Consider the following 20,118-nt stretch of genomic DNA (forward strand, 5'->3'; position numbering starts at 1 on the left):
TAAAGAGTCTGATTAATGAACTACAGCTACAGTATTGTTGTAATGAACTGAAAAGAGTCTGAAGTAATGAACTACAGCGTATTGTTGAAAGAGTCTGTCTGATGTAATGAACTACAGCGTATTGTTGAAAGAGTCTGAGAATGTACAGCGTATTGTTGAAAGAGTCTGATTGTTGAAAGAGTCTGAGGTAATGAACTACAGCGTATTGTTGAAAGAGTCTGAAGAACTACAGCGTATTGTTGAAAGAGTCTGATGTAATGAACTACAGCGTTGTTGAATGAACTGATGTAATGAACTACAGCGTATTGTTGAAAGAGTCTGATGTAATGAACTACAGCGTATTGTTGAAAGAGTCTGATGTAATGAACTACAGATTGTTGAAAGAGTCTGAAATGAACTACAGCGTATTGTTGAAAGAGTCTGATGTAATGAACTACAGCGTATTGTTGAAAGAGTCTGATGTAATGAACTACAGCGTATTGTTGAAAGAGTCTGAAATGAACTACAGCGTATTGTTGAAAGAGTCTGATGTAATGAACTACAGCGTATTGTTGAAAGAGTCTGATGTAATGAACTACAGCGTATTGTTGAAAGAGTCTGAGGTAATGAACTACAGCGTATTGTTGAAAGAGTCTGATGTAATGAACTACAGCGTATTGTTGAAAGAGTCTGATGTAATGAACTACAGCGTATTGTTGAACTACAGCGTATTGTTGAAAGAGTCTGAGGTAATGAACTACAGCGTATTGTTGAAAGAGTCTGAAAGAGTAATGAACTACAGCGTATTGTTGAAAGAGTCTGATGTAATGAACTACAGCGTATTGTTGAAAGAGTCTGATGTAATGAACTACAGCGATTGTTGAAAGAGTCTGATGTAATGAACTACAGCGTATTGTTGAAAGAGTCTGAAACTACAGCGTATTGTTGAAAGAGTCTGAACTACAGCGTAATGAACTACAGCGTATTGTTGAAAGAGTCTGATGTAATGAACTACAGCGTATTGTTGAAAGAGTCTGATTGTAATGAACTACAGCGTATTGTTGAAAGAGTCTGATGTAATGAACTACAGCGTATTGTTGAAAGAGTCTGAAATGAACTAATGAACTGACAATGAACTACAGCGTATTGTTGAAAGAGTCTGATGTAATGAACTACAGCGTATTGTTGAAAGAGTCTGATGTAATGAACTACAGCGTATTGTTGAAAGAGTCTGATGTAATGAACTACAGCGTATTGTTGAAAGAGTCTGATGTAATGAACTACAGCGTATTGTTGAAAGAGTCTGAAGTAATGAACTACAGCGTATTGTTGAGTAAGTCAAAGTAATGAACTACAGCGCATTGTTGAAAGTGTCTGAAGTAACGAACTACAGCGTATTGTTGAAAGAGTCTGATGTAATGAACTACAGCGTATTGTTGAAAGAGTCTGATGTAATGAACTACAGCGTATTGTTGAAAGAGTCTGATGTAATGAACTACAGCGTATTGTTGAAAGAGTCTGATGTAATGAACTACAGCGTATTGTTGAAAGAGTCTGATGTAATGAACTACAGCGTATTGTTGAAAGAGTCTGATGTAATGAACTACAGCGTATTGTTGAAAGAGTCTGATGTAATGAACTAATGAACTACAGCTATTGTTGAAAGAGTCTGATGTAATGAACTACAGCGTATTGTTGAAAGAGTCTGAAAGAGTAATGAACTACAGCGTATTGTTGAAAGAGTCTGAAATGAACTACAGCGTATTGTTGAAAGAGTCTGATGTAATGAACTACAGCGTATTGTTGAAAGAGTCTGATGTAATGAACTACAGCGTATTGTTGAAAGAGTCTGAAGTAATGAACTACAGCGTATTGTTGAAAGAGTCTGATGTAATGAACTACAGCGTATTGTTGAAAGAGTCTGATGTAATGAACTACAGCGTATTGTTGAAAGAGTCTGATGTAATGAACTACAGCGTATTGTTGAAAGAGTCTGAAGTAATGAACTACAGCGTATTGTTGAAAGAGTCTGATGTAATGAACTACAGCGTATTGTTGAAAGAGTCTGAGGTAATGAACTACAGCGTATTGTTGAAAGAGTCTAAAGTAATGAACTACAGCGTATTGTTGAAGGAGTCTGATGTAATGAACTACAGCGCATTGTTGAAAGAGTCTGATGTTATGAACTACAGTGTATTGTTGTAAGAGTCTGAGGTAATGAACTACAGCGTATTGTTGAAAGAGTCTGATGTAATGAACTACAGCGTATTGTTGAAAGAGTCTGATGTAATGAACTACAGCGTATTGTTGAAAGAGTCTGATGTAATGAACTACAGCGTATTGTTGAAAGAGTCTGATGTAATGAACTACAGCGTATTGTTGAAAGAGTCTGATGTAATGTAATGAACTACAGCGTATTGTTGAAAGAGTCTGATGTAATGAACTACAGCGTATTGTTGAAAGAGTCTGATGTAATGAACTACAGCGTATTGTTGAAAGAGTCTGATGTAATGAACTACAGCGTATTGTTGAAAGAGTCTGATTGTTGAAAGTAATGAACTACAGCGTATTGTTGAAAGAGTCTGATGTAATGAACTACAGCGTATTGTTGAAAGAGTCTGAAAGTAATGAACTACAGTTGAAAGAGTCTGTATTGTTGAAAGAGTCTGATTGTAATGAACTACAGCGTATTGTTGAAAGAGTCTGAAGTAATGAACTACAGCGTATTGTTGAAAGAGTCTGATGTAATGAACTACAGCGTATTGTTGAAAGAGTCTGATGTAATGAACTACAGCGTATCTGTTGAACTAGAGTTGAAAAGAGTCTGATGTAATGAACTACAGCGTATTGTTGAAAGAGTCTGATGTAATGAACTACAGCGTATTGTTGAAAGAGTCTGATGTAATGAACTACAGCGTATTGTTGAAAGAGTCTGATGTAATGAACTACAGCGTATTGTTGAAAGAGTCTGACTACAGCGTATTGTTGAAAGAGTCTGAAAGTAATGAACTACAGCGTATTGTTGAAAGAGTCTGATGTAATGAACTACAGCGTATTGTTGAAAGAGTCTGATGTAATGAACTACAGCGTATTGTTGAAAGAGTCTGAAAATGAACTACAGTTGTTGAAAGAGTCTGATGTAATGAACTACAGCGTATTGTTGAAAGAGTCTGATAATGAACTACATTGAACTGACTAGCGTATTGTTGAAAGAGTCTGATGTAATGAACTACAGCGTATTGTTGAAAGAGTCTGAAGTAATGAACTACAGCGTATTGTTGAAAGAGTCTGATGTAATGAACTACAGCGTATTGTTGAAAGAGTCTGATGTAATGAACTAATGAAAAGAGTCTGACTACAGCGTATTGTTGAAAGAGTCTGATGTAATGAACTACAGCGTATTGTTGAAAGAGTCTGATGTAATGAACTACAGCGTATTGTTGAAAGAGTCTGATGTAATGAACTACAGCGTATTGTTGAAAGAGTCTGATGTAATGAACTACAGCGTATTGTTGAAAGAGTCTGATGTAATGAACTACAGCGTATTGTTGAAAGAGTCTGATGTAATGAACTACAGCGTATTGTTGAAAGAGTCTGATGTAATGAACTACAGCGTATTGTTGAAAGAGTCTGATGTAATGAACTACAGCGTATTGTTGAAAGAGTCTGATGTAATGAACTACAGCGTATTGTTGAAAGAGTCTGATGTAATGAACTACAGCGTATTGTTGAAAGAGTCTGAAAGAGTAATGAACTACAGCGTATTGTTGAAAGAGTCTGAGGTAATGAACTACAGCGTATTGAAGTAATGAACTACAGCGTTTGTTGAAAGAGTCTGATGTAATGAACTACAGCGTATTGTTGAAAGAGTCTGAGGTAATGAACTACAGCGTATTGTTGAAAGAGTCTGATGTAATGAACTACAGCGTATTGTTGAAAGAGTCTGATGTAATGAACTACAGCGTATTGTTGAAAGAGTCTGATGTAATGAACTACAGCGTATTGTTGAAAGAGTCTGAGGTAATGAACTACAGCGTATTGTTGAAAGAGTCTGATGTAATGAACTACAGCGTATTGTTGAAAGAGTCTGATGTAATGAACTACAGCGTATTGTTGAAAGAGTCTGATGTAATGAACTACAGCGTATTGTTGAAAGAGTCTGAGGTAATGAACTACAGCGTATTGTTGAAAGAGTCTGATGTAATGAACTACAGCGTATTGTTGAAAGAGTCTGATGTAATGAACTTAAGCGTATTGTTGAAAGAGTCTGAGGTAATGAACTACAGCGTATTGTTGAAAGAGTCTGATGTAATGAACTACAGCGTTGTTGATTGTTGAAAGGTCTGATGTAATGAACTACAGCGTATTGTTGAAAGAGTCTGAGGTAATGAACTACAGCGTATTGTTGAAAGAGTCTGATGTAATGAACTACAGCGTATTGTTGAAAGAGTCTGATGTAATGAACTACAGCGTATTGTTGAAAGAGTCTGATGTAATGAACTACAGCGTATTGTTGAAAGAGTCTGATGTAATGAACTACAGCGTATTGTTGAAAGAGTCTGATGTAATGAACTACAGCGTATTGTTGAAAGAGTCTGATGTAATGAACTACAGCGTATTGTTGAAAGAGTCTGATGTAATGAACTACAGCGTATTGTTGAAAGAGTCTGATGTAATGAACTACAGCGTATTGTTGAAAGAGTCTGATGTAATGAACTACAGCGTATTGTTGAAAGAGTCTGATGTAATGAACTACAGCGTATTGTTGAAAGAGTCTGATGTAATGAACTACAGCGTATTGTTGAAAGAGTCTGATGTAATGAACTACAGCGTATTGTTGAAAGAGTCTGAGTAATGATTGTTGAAAAAGAGTCTGATGTAATGAACTACAGCGTATTGTTGAAAGAGTCTGAGGTAATGAACTACAGCGTATTGTTGAAAGAGTCTGAAGTAATGAACTACAGCGTATTGTTGAAAGAGTCTGATGTAATGAACTACAGCGTATTGTTGAAAGAGTCTGATGTAATGAACTACAGCGTATTGTTGAAAGAGTCTGAAAGAGTAATGAACTACAGCGTATTGTTGAAAGAGTCTGATGTAATGAACTACAGCGTATTGTTGAAAGAGTCTGAACTACAATGAACTACAGCGTATTGTTGAAAGAGTCTGATGTAATGAACTACAGCGTATTGTTGAAAGAGTCTGAGGTAATGAACTACAGCGTATTGTTGAAAGAGTCTGATGTAATGAACTACAGCGTATTGTTGAAAGAGTCTGATGTAATGAACTACAGCGTATTGTTGAAAGAGTCTGATGTAATGAACTACAGCGTATTGTTGAAAGAGTCTGAAAGTAATGAACTACAGCGTATTGTTGAAAGAGTCTGAACTACAGCGTATTGTAATGAACTACAGCGTATTGTTGAAAGAGTCTGATGTAATGAACTACAGCGTATTGTTGAAAGAGTCTGAAGTAATGAACTACAGCGTATTGTTGAAAGAGTCTGATGTAATGAACTACAGCGTATTGTTGAAAGAGTCTGATTGTTGTAATGAACTACAGCGTATTGTTGAAAGAGTCTGATGTAATGAACTACAGCGTATTGTTGAAAGAGTCTGATAATGAACTAATGAACTACAGCGTATTGTTTGTTGAAAGAGTCTGATGTAATGAACTACAGCGTATTGTTGAAAGAGTCTGATGTAATGAACTACAGCGTATTGTTGAAAGAGTCTGATGTAATGAACTACAGCGTATTGTTGAAAGAGTCTGATGTAATGAACTACAGCGTATTGTTGAAAGAGTCTGAGGTAATGAACTACAGCGTATTGTTGAAAGAGTCTGATGTAATGAACTACAGCGTATTGTTGAAAGAGTCTGAATGTAATGAACTGACTAGCGTATTGTTGAAAGAGTCTGATGTAATGAACTACAGCGTATTGTTGAAAGAGTCTGATGTAATGAACTACAGCGTATTGTTGAAAGAGTCTGATGTAATGAACTACAGCGTATTGTTGAAAGAGTCTGATGTAATGAACTACAGCGTATTGTTGAAAGAGTCTGAAGTAATGAACTACAGCGTATTGTTGAAAGAGTCTGATGTAATGAACTACAGCGTATTGTTGAAAGAGTCTGATGTAATGAACTACAGCGTATTGTTGAAAGAGTCTGATGTAATGAACTACAGCGTATTGTTGAAAGAGTCTGAAATAATGAACTACAGCGTATTGTTGAAAGAGTCTGATGTAATGAACTACAGCGTATTGTTGAAAGAGTCTGATGTAATGAACTACAGCGTATTGTTGAAAGAGTCTGATGTAATGAACTACAGCGTATTGTTGAAAGAGTCTGATGTAATGAACTAATGAACTACAGCGTATTGTTGAAAGAGTCTGAAAGTAATGAATGAACTACAGCGTATTGTTGAAAGAGTCTGAGAGTAATGAACTACAGTATTGTTGAAAGAGTCTGATGTAATGAACTACAGCGTATTGTTGAAAGAGTCTGATGTAATGAACTACAGCGTATTGTTGAAAGAGTCTGATGTAATGAACTACAGCGTATTGTTGAAAGAGTCTGAGGTAATGAACTACAGCGTATTGTTGAAAGAGTCTGATGTAATGAACTACAGCGTATTGTTGAAAGAGTCTGATGTAATGAACTACAGCGTATTGTTGAAAGAGTCTGATGTAATGAACTACAGCGTATTGTTGAAAGAGTCTGAGGTAATGAACTACAGCGTATTGTTGAAAGAGTCTGAAGTAATGAACTACAGCGTATTGTTGAAAGAGTCTGATGTAATGAACTACAGCGTATTGTTGAAAGAGTCTGATTGTAATGAACTACAGCGTATTGTTGAAAGAGTCTGATGTAATGAACTACAGCGTATTGTTGAAAGAGTCTGATACAGCGTAATCTGAAATGAACTACAGCGTATTGTTGAAAGAGTCTGAGAACTACAGTAATGAACTACAGCGTATTGTTGAAAGAGTCTGAAGTAATGAACTACAGCGTATTGTTGAAAGAGTCTGATGTAATGAACTACAGCGTATTGTTGAAAGAGTCTGATGTAATGAACTACAGCGTATTGTTGAAAGAGTCTGATGTAATGAACTACAGCGTATTGTTGAAAGAGTCTGAGTAATGAACTACAGCGTATTGTTGAAAGAGTCTGAAATGAACTACAGCGTATTGTTGAAAGAGTCTGATGTAATGAACTACAGCGTATTGTTGAAAGAGTCTGAGTAATGAACTACAGCGTATTGTTGAAAGAGTCTGAAAGAGTAATGAACTACAGCGTATTGTTGAAAGAGTCTGATGTAATGAACTACAGCGTATTGTTGAAAGAGTCTGATGTAATGAACTACAGCGTATTGTTGAAAGAGTCTGATGTAATGAACTACAGCGTATTGTTGAAAGAGGTAATGAACTACAGCGTATTGTTGAAAGAGTCTGATGTAATGAACTACAGCGTATTGTTGAAAGAGTCTGAAATGAACTACAGCGTATTGTTGAAAGAGTCTGATGTAATGAACTACAGCGTATTGTTGAAAGAGTCTGAAGTAATGAACTACAGCGTATTGTTGAAAGAGTCTGATGTAATGAACTACAGCGTATTGTTGAAAGAGTCTGATGTAATGAACTACAGCGTATTGTTGAAAGAGTCTGATGTAATGAACTACAGCGTATTGTTGAAAGAGTCTGAGTAATGAACTACAGCGACTAGCTGATGTATTGTTGAAAGAGTCTGAAAGTAATGAACTACAGCGTATTGTTGAAAGAGTCTGATGTAATGAACTACAGCGTATTGTTGAAAGAGTCTGATGTAATGAACTAATGAACTACAGCGTATTGTTGAAAGAGTCTGATGTAATGAACTACAGCGTATTGTTGAAAGAGTCTGAAATGAACTAAGCGTGTTGAAAGAGTCTGATGTAATGAACTACAGCGTATTGTTGAAAGAGTCTGATGTAATGTAATGAACTACAGCGTATTGTTGAAAGAGTCTGAACTACAGCGTAATGAACTACAGCGCGTATTGTTGAAAGAGTCTGATGTAATGAACTACAGCGTATTGTTGAAAGAGTCTGATGTAATGAACTACAGCGTATTGTTGAAAGAGTCTGAGGTAATGAACTACAGCGTATTGTTGAAAGAGTCTGAAGTAATGAACTACAGCGTATTGTTGAAAGAGTCTGATGTAATGAACTACAGCGTATTGTTGAAAGAGTCTGATGTAATGAACTACAGCGTATTGTTGAAAGAGTCTGATGTAATGAACTAATGAACTACAGCGTATTGTTGAAAGAGTCTGATGTAATGAACTACAGCGTATTGTTGAAAGAGTCTGATGTAATGAACTACAGCGTATTGTTGAAAGAGTCTGAGGTAATGAACTACAGCGTATTGTTGAAAGAGTCTGATGTAATGAACTACAGCGTATTGTTGAAAGAGTCTGATGTAATGAACTACAGCGTATTGTTGAAAGAGTCTGATGTAATGAACTACAGCGTATTGTTGAAAGAGTCTGAGGTAATGAACTACAGCGTATTGTTGAAAGAGTCTGATGTAATGAACTACAGCGTATTGTTGAAAGAGTCTGATGTAATGAACTACAGCGTATTGTTGAAAGAGTCTGATGTAATGAACTACAGCGTATTGTTGAAAGAGTCTGAGGTAATGAACTACAGCGTATTGTTGAAAGAGTCTGATTGAACTACAGCGTATTGTTGAAAGAGTCTGAAGTAATGAACTACAGATTGTTGAAAGAGTCTGATGTAATGAACTACAGCGTATTGTTGAAAGAGTCTGATGTAATGAACTACAGCGTATTGTTGAAAGAGTCTGATGTAATGAACTACAGCGTATTGTTGAAAGAGTCTGATGTAATGAACTACAGCGTATTGTTGAAAGAGTCTGATGTAATGAACTAATGAACTGACAGCGTATTGTTGAAAGAGTCTGAAGAACTACAGCGTATTGTTGAAAGAGTCTGAAAAGAGTCTGATAATGAACTACAGCGTATTGTTGAAAGAGTCTGATGTAATGAACTACAGCGTATTGTTAATGAACTAGAGTTGAAAGAGTCTGAGGTTAATGAACTACAGCGTATTGTTGAAAGAGTCTGATAATGTAATGAACTACTAGCGTATTGTTGAAAGAGTCTGAATGTAATGAACTGACTACAGCGTATTGTTGAAAGAGTCTGATGTAATGAACTACAGCGTATTGTTGAAAGAGTCTGATTGTTGTAATGAACTACAGCGTATTGTTGAAAGAGTCTGAAGTAATGAACTACAGCGTATTGTTGAAAGAGTCTGATGTAATGAACTACAGCGTATTGTTGAAAGAGTCTGATGTAATGAACTACAGCGTATTTGTTGAAAGAGTCTGATGTAATGAACTACAGCGTATTGTTGAAAGAGTCTGATGTAATGAACTACAGCGTATTGTTGAAAGAGTCTGATGTAATGAACTACAGCGTATTGTTGAAAGAGTCTGATGTAATGAACTACAGCGTATTGTTGAAAGAGTCTGATGTAATGAACTACAGCGTATTGTTGAAAGAGTCTGATGTAATGAACTACAGCGTATTGTTGAAAGAGTCTGAGGTAATGAACTACAGCGTATTGTTGAACTGACAGAACTACAGCGTATTGTATGTTGAAAGAGTCTGATGTAATGAACTACAGCGTATTGTTGAAAGAGTCTGAGGTAATGAACTACAGCGTATTGTTGAAAGAGTCTGATGTAATGAACTACAGCGTATTGTTGAAAGAGTCTGATGTAATGAACTACAGCGTATTGTTGAAAGAGTCTGATGTAATGAACTACAGCGTATTGTTGAAAGAGTCTGATGTAATGAACTACAGCGTATTGTTGAAAGAGTCTGATGTAATGAACTACAGCGTATTGTTGAAAGAGTCTGATTGTTGAATGAACTACAGCGTATTGTTGAAAGAGTCTGAGGTAATGAACTACAGCGTATTGTTGAAAGAGTCTGAAAGAGTAATGAACTACAGCGTATTGTTGAAAGAGTCTGATGTAATGAACTACAGCGTATTGTTGAAAGAGTCTGATTGTAATGAACTACAGCGTATTGTTGAAAGAGTCTGATGTAATGAACTACAGCGTATTGTTGAAAGAGTCTGATGTAATGAACTACAGCGTATTGTTGAAAGAGTCTGATGTAATGAACTACAGCGTATTGTTGAAAGAGTCTGATGTAATGAACTACAGCGTATTGTTGAAAGAGTCTGAGGTAATGAACTACAGCGCATTGTTGAAAGAGTCTGAAGTAATGAACTAATGTTGAAAGAGTCTGATGTAATGAACTACAGCATATTGTTGAAAGAGTCTGAAGTAATGAACTACAGCGTATTGTTGAAAGAGTCTGAGTAATGAACTACAGCGTATTGTTGAAAGAGTCTGAAGTAATGAACTACAGCGTATTGTTGAAAGAGTCTGATGTAATGAACTACAGCGTATTGTTGTTGAAAGAGTCTGATGTAATGAACTACAGCGTATTGTTGAAAGTCTGAGTCTGACTACAGCGTATTGTTGAAAGAGTCTGAGTAATGAACTACAGCTGACAGCGTTTGTTGAAAGAGTCTGATGTAATGAACTACAGTGTATTGTTGTAAGAGTCTGATGTAATGAACTACAGCGTATTGTTGAAAGAGTCTGAAGTAATGAACTACAGCGTATTGTTGAAAGAGTCTGATGTAATGAACTACAGCGTATTGTTGAAAGAGTAATGAACTACAGCGTATTGTTGAAAGAGTCTGATGTAATGAACTACAGCGTATTGTTGAAAGAGTCTGATGTAATGAACTACAGCGTATTGTTGAAAGAGTCTGATGTAATGAACTACAGTGCGTATTGTTGAAAGAGTCTGAGGTAATGAACTACAGCGTATTGTTGAAAGAGTCTGATGTAATGAACTACAGCGTATTGTTGAAAGAGTCTGATGTAATGAACTACAGCGTATTGTTGAAAGAGTCTGATGTAATGAACTACAGCGTATTGTTGAAAGAGTCTGATGTAATGAACTACAGCGTATTGTTGAAAGAGTCTGATGTAATGAACTACAGCGTATTGTTGAAAGAGTCTGATGTAATGAACTACAGCGTATTGTTGAAAGAGTCTGATGTAATGAACTACAGCGTATTGTTGAAAGAGTCTGATGTAATGAACTACAGCGTATTGTTGAAAGAGTCTGAATGAACTACAGTAATGAACTACAGCGTATTGTTGAAAGAGTCTGAAAGAGTGTAATGAACTACAGCGTATTGTTGAAAGAGTCTGATGATGTAATGAACTACAGCACAGCGTTGTTGAATAATGAAAAGAGTCTGACTACAGCGTATTGTTGAAAGAGTCTGATGTAATGAACTACAGCGTATTGTTGAAAGAGTCTGATAATTGTTGAAAGAGTCTGACTACAGCGTATTGTTGAAAGAGTCTGATGTAATGAACTACAGCGTATTGTTGAAAGAGTCTGATGTAATGAACTACAGCGTATTGTTGAAAGAGTCTGATGTAATGAACTACAGCGTATTGTTGAAAGAGTCTGATGTAATGAACTACAGCGTATTGTTGAAAGAGTCTGATGTAATGAACTACAGCGTATTGTTGAAAGAGTCTGATGTAATGAACTACAGCGTATTGTTGTAAGAGTCTGAGGTAATGAACTACAGCGTATTGTTGAAAGAGTCTGAACTACAGCGTATTGTTGAAAGAGTCTGATGTAATGAACTGTAGTGTATTGTTGTTAGAGTCTGAGGTAATGAACTACGGCGTATTTTTGAAAGAGTCTGAAATAATGAACCACAAAGTATTGTTGAAAGAGTCTGATGTAATGAACTACAGCGTATTGTTGAAAGAGTCTGATGTAATGAACTACAGCGTATTGTTGAAAGAGTCTGATGTAATGAACTACAGCGTATTGTTGAAAGAGTCTGATGTAATGAACTACAGTGTATTGTTGAAAATGAACTCTGATTGTAAAGAGTCTGAACTACAGCGTATTGTTGAAAGAGTCTGATGTAATGAACTACAGCGTATTGTTGATTGTTGAAGCGTATTGTCTGAGAATGAACTACAGCGTATTGTTGAAAGAGTGACTACAGATTGTTGAAAGAGTCTGAATAATGAACTACAGCGTATTGTTGAAAGAGTCTGAGGTAATGAACTACAGCGTATTGTTGAAAAAGTCTGATGTAATGAACTACAGCGCGTTGAAAGAGTCTGATTGTTGAAAGAGTCTGAGAACTACAGCGTATTGTTGAAAGATTGTTGAAAGAGTCTGATGTAATGAACTACAGCGTATTGTTGAAAGAGTCTGATGTAATGAACTACAGCGTATTGTTGAAAGAGTCTGATGTAATGAACTACAGCGTATTGTTGAAAGAGTCTGAGGTAATGAACTACAGCGTATTGTTGAAAGAGTCTGATTAATGAACTACAGATTGTTGAAAGAGTAATAATGAACTACAGCGTATTGTTGAAAGAGTCTGATGTAATGAACTACAGCGTATTGTTGAAAGAGTCTGATCTGATGTAATGAACTACAGCGTATTGTTGAAAGAGTCTGATGTAATGAACTACAGCGTATTGTTGAAAGAGTCTGATGTAATGAACTACAGCGTATTGTTGAAAGAGTCTGATGTAATGAACTACAGCGTATTGTTGAAAGAGTCTGATGTAATGAACTACAGCGTATTGTTGAAAGAGTCTGATGTAATGAACTACAGCGTATTGTTGAAAGAGTCTGATGTAATGAACTACAGCGTAGAGTCTGATGTATTGTTGAAAGAGTCTGATTACAGCGTATTGTTGAAAGAGTCTGAGGTAATGAACTACAGCGTATTGTTGAAAGAGTCTGATGTAATGAACTACAGCGTATTGTTGAAAGAGTCTGAAAGAGTGTAATGAACTACAGTTGTATTGTTGAAAGAGTCTGAGAGTCTGATGTAATGAACTACAGCGTATTGTTGAAAGAGTCTGATCTGTAATGAACTACAGTTATTGTTGAAAGAGTCTGAGGTAATGAACTACAGCGTATTGTTGAAAGAGTCTGAAATAATGAACTACAGCGTATTGTTGAAAGAGTCTGATCTGAGTAATGAACTACAGCGTATTGTTGAAAGAGTCTGATGTAATGAACTACAGCGTATTGTTGAAAGAGTCTGATGTAATGAACTACAGCGTATTGTTGAAAGTCTGAGTCTGAACTACAGCGTATTGTTGAAAGAGTCTGATGTAATGAACTACAGCGTAATGAAACTACAGCGTATTGTTGAAAGAGTCTGATGTAATGAACTACAGCGTATTGTTGAAAGAGTCTGAGGTAATGAACTACAGCGTATTGTTGATCTGTACAGCGTATTGTTGAAAGAGTCTGATAATGAACTACAGCGTATTGTTGAAAGAGTCTGATGTAATGAACTACAGCGTATTGTTGAAAGAGTCTGAGGTAATGAACTACAGCGTATTGTTGAAAGAGTCTGATGTAATGAACTACAGCGTATTGTTGAAAGAGTCTGATTGTAATGAACTACAGCGTATTGTTGAAAGAGTCTGATGTAATGAACTACAGCGTGTTGATCTGTTAATGAACTACAGCGTATTGTTGAAAGAGTCTGAGAAAGAGTCTGAACTACAGCGTATTGTTGAAAGAGTCTGATGTAATGAACTACAGCGTATTGTTGAAAGAGTCTGATAATGTAATGAACTACAGCGTATTGTTGAAAGAGTCTGATGTAATGAACTACAGCGTATTGTTGAAAGAGTCTGATGTAATGAACTACAGCGTATTGTTGAAAGAGTCTGATGTAATGAACTACAGCGTATTGTTGAAAGAGTCTGATGTAATGAACTACAGCGTTGAAAGAGTCTGATTGTACAGCGTATTGTTGAAAGAGTCTGATGTAATGAACTACAGCGTATTGTTGAAAGAGTCTGACTACAGCGTATTGTTGAAAGAGTCTGATTGTAATGAACTACAGCGTATTGTTGAAAGAGTCTGATGTAATGAACTACAGCGTATTGTTGAAAGAGTCTGAGGTAATGAACTACAGCGTATTGTTGAAAGAGTCTGATGTAATGAACTACAGCGTATTGTTGAAAGAGTCTGATGTAATGAACTACAGCGTATTGTTGAAAGAGTCTGATGTAATGAACTACAGCGTATTGTTGAAAGAGTCTGATGATAATGAACTACAGCGTATTGTTGAAAGAGTCTGATGTAATGAACTACAGCGTATTGTTGAAAGAGTCTGATGTAATGAACTACAGCGTATTGTTGAAAGAGTCTGATGTAATGAACTACAGCGTATTGTTGAAAGAGTCTGATATTGTTGAATGAACTACTAGCGTATTGTTGAAAGAGTCTGATGTAATGAACTACAGCGTTGTTGAAAGAGTTGAACTAATGAACTGATGTAATGAACAGTCTGTATTGTTGTTGAAAGCGTATTGTTGTTGAAAGAGTCTGATGTAATGAACTACAGCGCATTGTTGAAAGAGTCTGAAGTAATGAACTACAGCGTATTGTTGAAAGAGTCTGATGTAATGAACTACAGCGTATTGTTGAAAGAGTCTGATGTAATGAACTACAGCGTATTGTTGTAAGAGTCTGATGTAATGAACTACAGCGTATTGTTGAAAGAGTCTGATGTAATGAACTACAGCGTATTGTTGAAAGAGTCTGATGTAATGAACTACAGCGTATTGTTGAAAGAGTCTGATGTAATGAACTACAGCGCATTGTTGAAAGAGTCTGATGTAATGAACTACAGCGTATTGTTGAAAGAGTCTGATGTAATGAACTACAGCGCATTGTTGAAAGAGTCTGATGTTATGAACTGCAGTGTATTGTTGAAAGAGTCTGATGTAAACTGAACTACAGCTGTATTGTTGAAAGAGTCTGATGTAATGAACTACAGCGTATTGTTGAAAGAGTCTGATCTGTAATGAACTACAGCGTATTGTTGAAAGAGTCTGATGTAATGAACTACAGCGTATTGTTGAAAGAGTCTGAGTAATGAACTACAGCGTATTGTTGAAAGAGTCTGATAATGAACTACAGTTTGTTGAAAGAGTCTGATGTAATGAACTACAGCGTATTGTTGAAAGAGTCTGATGTAATGAACTTAAGCGTATTATTGAAAGAGTCTAAGGTAATGAACTACAGCGTATTGTTGAAAGAGTCTGATGTAATGAACTACAGCGTATTGTTGAAAGAGTCTGATGTAATGAACTACAGTATTGTTGAAAGAGTCTGATGTAATGAACTACAGCGTATTGTTGAAAGAGTCTGATGTAATGAACTACAGCGTATTGTTGAAAGAGTCTGAAAGAGTCTGTAATGAACTACAGCGTATTGTTGAAAGAGTCTGATGTAATGAACTAATGAACTACAGCGTATTGTTGAAAGAGTCTGATAATGAACTTGTTGAAAGAGTCTGAGGTAATGAACTACAGCGTATTGTTGAAAGAGTCTGATGTAATGAACTACAGCGTGAACTAATGAACAGCGTATTGTTGAAAGAGTCTGTTAATGAACTACAGAGTCTGATAATGAACTACAGCGTATTGTTGAAAGAGTGATTGTTGAAAGAGTCTGAACTACAGCGTATTGTTGAAAGAGTCTGAGGTAATGAACTACAGCGTATTGTTGAAAGAGTCTGAAATGAACTACAGCGTATTGTTGAAAGAGTCTGATGTAATGAACTACAGCGTATTGTTGAAAGTCTGATGTAATGAACTACAGCGTATTGTTGAAAGAGTCTGATGTAATGAACTACAGCGTATTGTTGAAAGAGTCTGATGTAATGAACTACAGCGTATTGTTGAAAGAGTCTGATGTAATGAACTACAGCGTATTGTTGAAAGAGTCTGAAGTAATGAACTACAGCGTATTGTTGAAAGAGTCTGATGTAATGAACTACAGCGTATTGTTGAAAGAGTCTGATTGAACTACAGCGTATTGTTGAAAGTCTGAGTCTGATTGTAATGAACTACAGCGTATTGTTGAAAGAGTCTGAAATGAACTACAGCGTCTGATGTAATGAACTACAGCGATTGTTGAAAGAGTCTACACAGCGTATTGTTGAAAGAGTCTGATGTAATGAACTACAGCGTATTGTTGAAAGAGTCTGATGTAATGAACTACAGCGTATTGTTGAAAGAGTCTGATGTAATGAACTACAGCGTATTGTTGAAAGAGAGTCTGATGTAATGAACTACAGAACTGAGGTAATGAACTACAGCGTATTGTTGAAAGAGTCTGATGTAATGAACTACAGCGTATTGTTGAAAGAGTCTGATGTAATGAACTAATGAAAGAGTCTGATGTAATGAACTACAGCGTATTGTTGAAAGAGTCTGAGGTAATGAACTACAGCGTATTGTTGAAAGAGTCTGATGTAATGAACTACAGCGTATTGTTGAAGAGTCTGATGTAATGAAGAAAGAGTCTCTTGTTGAAAATGAACTACAGCGTATTGTTGAAAGAGTCTGATGTAATGAACTACAGCGTATTGTTGAAAGAGTCTGATGTAATGAACTACAGCGTATTGTTGAAAGAGTCTGATGTAATGAACTACAGCGTATTGTTGAAAGAGTCTGATGTAATGAACTACAGCGTATTGTTGAACTGACAATGAACTACAGTATTGTTGAAAGAGTCTGATGTAATGAACTACAGCGTATTGTTGAAAGAGTCTGATGTAATGAACTACAGCGTATTGTTGAAAGAGTCTGATGTAATGAACTACAGCGTATTGTTGAAAGAGTCTGATGTAATGAACTACAGCGTATTGTTGAAAGAGTCTGATGTAATGAACTACAGCGTATTGTTGAAATGAACTACAGTCTGATGTAATGAACTAACTACAGCGTATTGTTGAAAGTCTGAGTAATGAACTACAGCGTATTGAAATGAACTACAGCGTATTGTTGAAAGAGTCTGAAATGAACTACAGTCTGAGTCTGAAATGAACTACAGCGTATTGTTGAAAGAGTCTGAAGTAATGAACTACAGCGTATTGTTGAAAGAGTCTGATGTAATGAACTACAGCGTATTGTTGAAAGAGTCTGATGTAATGAACTACAGCGTATTGTTGAAAGAGTCTGATCTGTAATGAACTACAGCGTATTGTTGAAAGAGTCTGATGTAATGAACTACAGCGTATTGTTGAAAGAGTCTGATGTAATGAACTACAGCGTATTGTTGAAAGAGTCTGATGTAATGAACTACAGCGTATTGTTGAAAGAGTCTGATGTAATGAACTACAGCGTATTGTTGAAAGAGTCTGATGTAATGAACTACAGCGTAGCGTATTGATTAATGAACTACAGTCTGTAGTCTGAGGTAATGAACTACAGCGTATTGTTGAAAGAGTCTGATGTAATGAACTGATTGTTGAATGAACTACTACAGCGTATTGTTGAAAGAGTCTGATTGTTGAACTACAGCGTATTGTTGAAAGAGTCTGATGTAATGAACTACAGCGTATTGTTGAAAGAGTCTGATGTAATGAACTACAGCGTATTGTTGAAAGAGTCTGAGGTAATGAACTACAGCGTATTGTTGAAAGAGTCTGATGTAATGAACTACAGCGTATTGTTGAAAGAGTCTGATGTAATGAACTACAGCGTATTGTTGAAAGAGTCTGATCTGAAGTAATGAACTACAGCGTATTGTTGAAAGAGTCTGATGTAATGAACTACAGCGTATTGTTGTTGAAAGAGTCTGATGTAATGAACTACAGCGTATTGTTGTTGAAAGAGTCTGATGTAATGAACTACAGCGTATTGTTGAAAGAGTCTGAGAGTAATGAACTACAGCGTATTGTTGAAAGAGTCTGAATAATGAACTACAGCGTATTGTTGAAAGAGTCTGATGTAATGAACTACAGCGTATATTGTTGAAAGAGTCTGATGTAATGAACTACAGCGTATTGTTGAAAGAGTCTGATGTAATGAACTGAACTTGTTGACAGAGTCTGATGTAATGAACTACAGTTGAAAGAGTCTGATGTAATGAACTACAGCGTATTGTTGAAAGAGTCTGATAATGTAATGAACTACAGCGTATTGTTGAAAGAGTCTGATGTAATGAACTACAGCGTATTGTTGAAAGAGTCTGATGTAATGAACTACAGCGTATTGTTGAAAGAGTCTGATGTAATGAACTACAGCGTATTGTTGAAAGAGTCTGATGTAATGAACTACAGCGTTGATTGTTGAAAGAGTCTGATGTAATGAACTACAGCGTATTGTTGAAAGAGTCTGATGTAATGAACTACAGCGTATTGTTGAAAGAGTCTGATGTAATGAACTACAGCGTATTGTTGAAAGAGTCTGATGTAATGAACTACAGCGTATTGTTGAAAGAGTCTGAGGTAATGAACTACAGTCTTGTTGAAAGAGTCTGATGTAATGAACTACAGCGTATTGTTGAAAGAGTCTGATGTAATGAACTACAGCGTATTGTTGAAAGAGTCTGAATGTAATGAAAGAGTCTGATGTAATGAACTAGCGTATTGTTGAAAGAGTCTGAAGTAATGAACTACAGCGTATTGTTGAAAGAGTCTGATGTAATGAACTACAGCGTATTGTTGAAAGAGTCTGATTGTTGTAATGAACTACAGCGTATTGTTGAAAGAGTCTGATTGTTGAAAGTAATGAACTACAGCGTATTGTTGAAAGAGTCTGATTAATGAACTACAGCGTATTGTTGAAAGAGTCTGAAGTTGAAGTCTGATGTAATGAACTACAGCGTATTGTTGAAAGAGTCTGATGTAATGAACTACAGCGTATTGTTGAAAGAGTCTGATGTAATGAACTACAGCGTATTGTTGAAAGAGTCTGATGTAATGAACTACAGCGTATTGTTGAAAGAGTCTGATGTAATGAACTACAGCGTATTGTTGAAAGAGTCTGATGTAATGAACTACAGCGTATTGTTGAAAGAGTCTGAAATGAACTACAGCGTATTGTTGAAAGAGTCTGATGTAATGAACTACAGCGTATTGTTGAAAGAGTCTGATGTAATGAACTACAGCGTATTGTTGAAAGAGTCTGAATGAACTAATGAACTACAGCGTATTGTTGAAAGAGTCTGATGTAATGAACTACAGTATTGTTGAAAGTAATGAACTACAGCGTTGAAAGAGCGTATTGTTGAAAGAGTCTGATGTAATGAACTACAGCGTATTGTTGAAAGAGTCTACAGCGATTGTTGAAAGTAAATGAACTACAGCGTATTGTTGAAAGAGTCTGATGTAATGAACTACAGCGTATTGTTGAAAGAGTCTGATGTAATGAACTACAGCGTATTGTTGAAAGAGTCTGATGTAATGAACTACAGCGTATTGTTGAAATTGTTGAAAGAGTCTGATGTAATGAACTACAGCGTATTGTTGAAAGAGTCTGAAGTAATGAACTACAGTTGAAAGAGTCTGATTGTTGAAAGAGTCTGAAGTAATGAACTACAGCGTATTGTTGAAAGAGTCTGATGTAATGAACTACAGCGTATTGTTGAAAGAGTCTGATGTAATGAACTAGAGTTGAAAGAGTCTGATGTAATGAACTACAGCGTATTGTTGAAAGAGTCTGATGTAATGAACTACAGCGTATTGTTGAAAGAGTCTGATGTAATGAACTACAGCGTATTGTTGAAAGAGTCTGAAGTAATGAACTACAGCGTATTGTTGAAAGAGTCTGAAGTAATGAACTACAGCGTATTGTTGAAAGAGTCTGATGTAATGAACTACAGCGTATTGTTGAAAGAGTCTGATGTAATGAACTACAGCGTATTGTTGAAAGAGTCTGATGTAATGAACTACAGCGTATTGTTGAAAGAGTCTGATGTAATGAACTACAGCGTATTGTTGAAAGAGTCTGATGTAATGAACTACAGCGTATTGTTGAAAGAGTCTGATGTAATGAACTACAGCGTATTGTTGAAAGAGTCTGATGTAATGAACTACAGCGTATTGTTGAAAGTCTGAGTCTGAACTACAGCGTATTGTAATCTGAAACTACAGCGTATTGTTGAAAGAGTCTGATGTAATGAACTACAGCGTATTGTTGAAAGAGTCTGATGTAATGAACTACAGCGTATTGTTG

The sequence above is a fragment of the Tachypleus tridentatus genome, chromosome 8 (genome assembly GCF_004210375.1).
Source record: "Tachypleus tridentatus isolate NWPU-2018 chromosome 8, ASM421037v1, whole genome shotgun sequence".
NCBI lineage: Eukaryota > Metazoa > Arthropoda > Merostomata > Xiphosura > Limulidae > Tachypleus > Tachypleus tridentatus.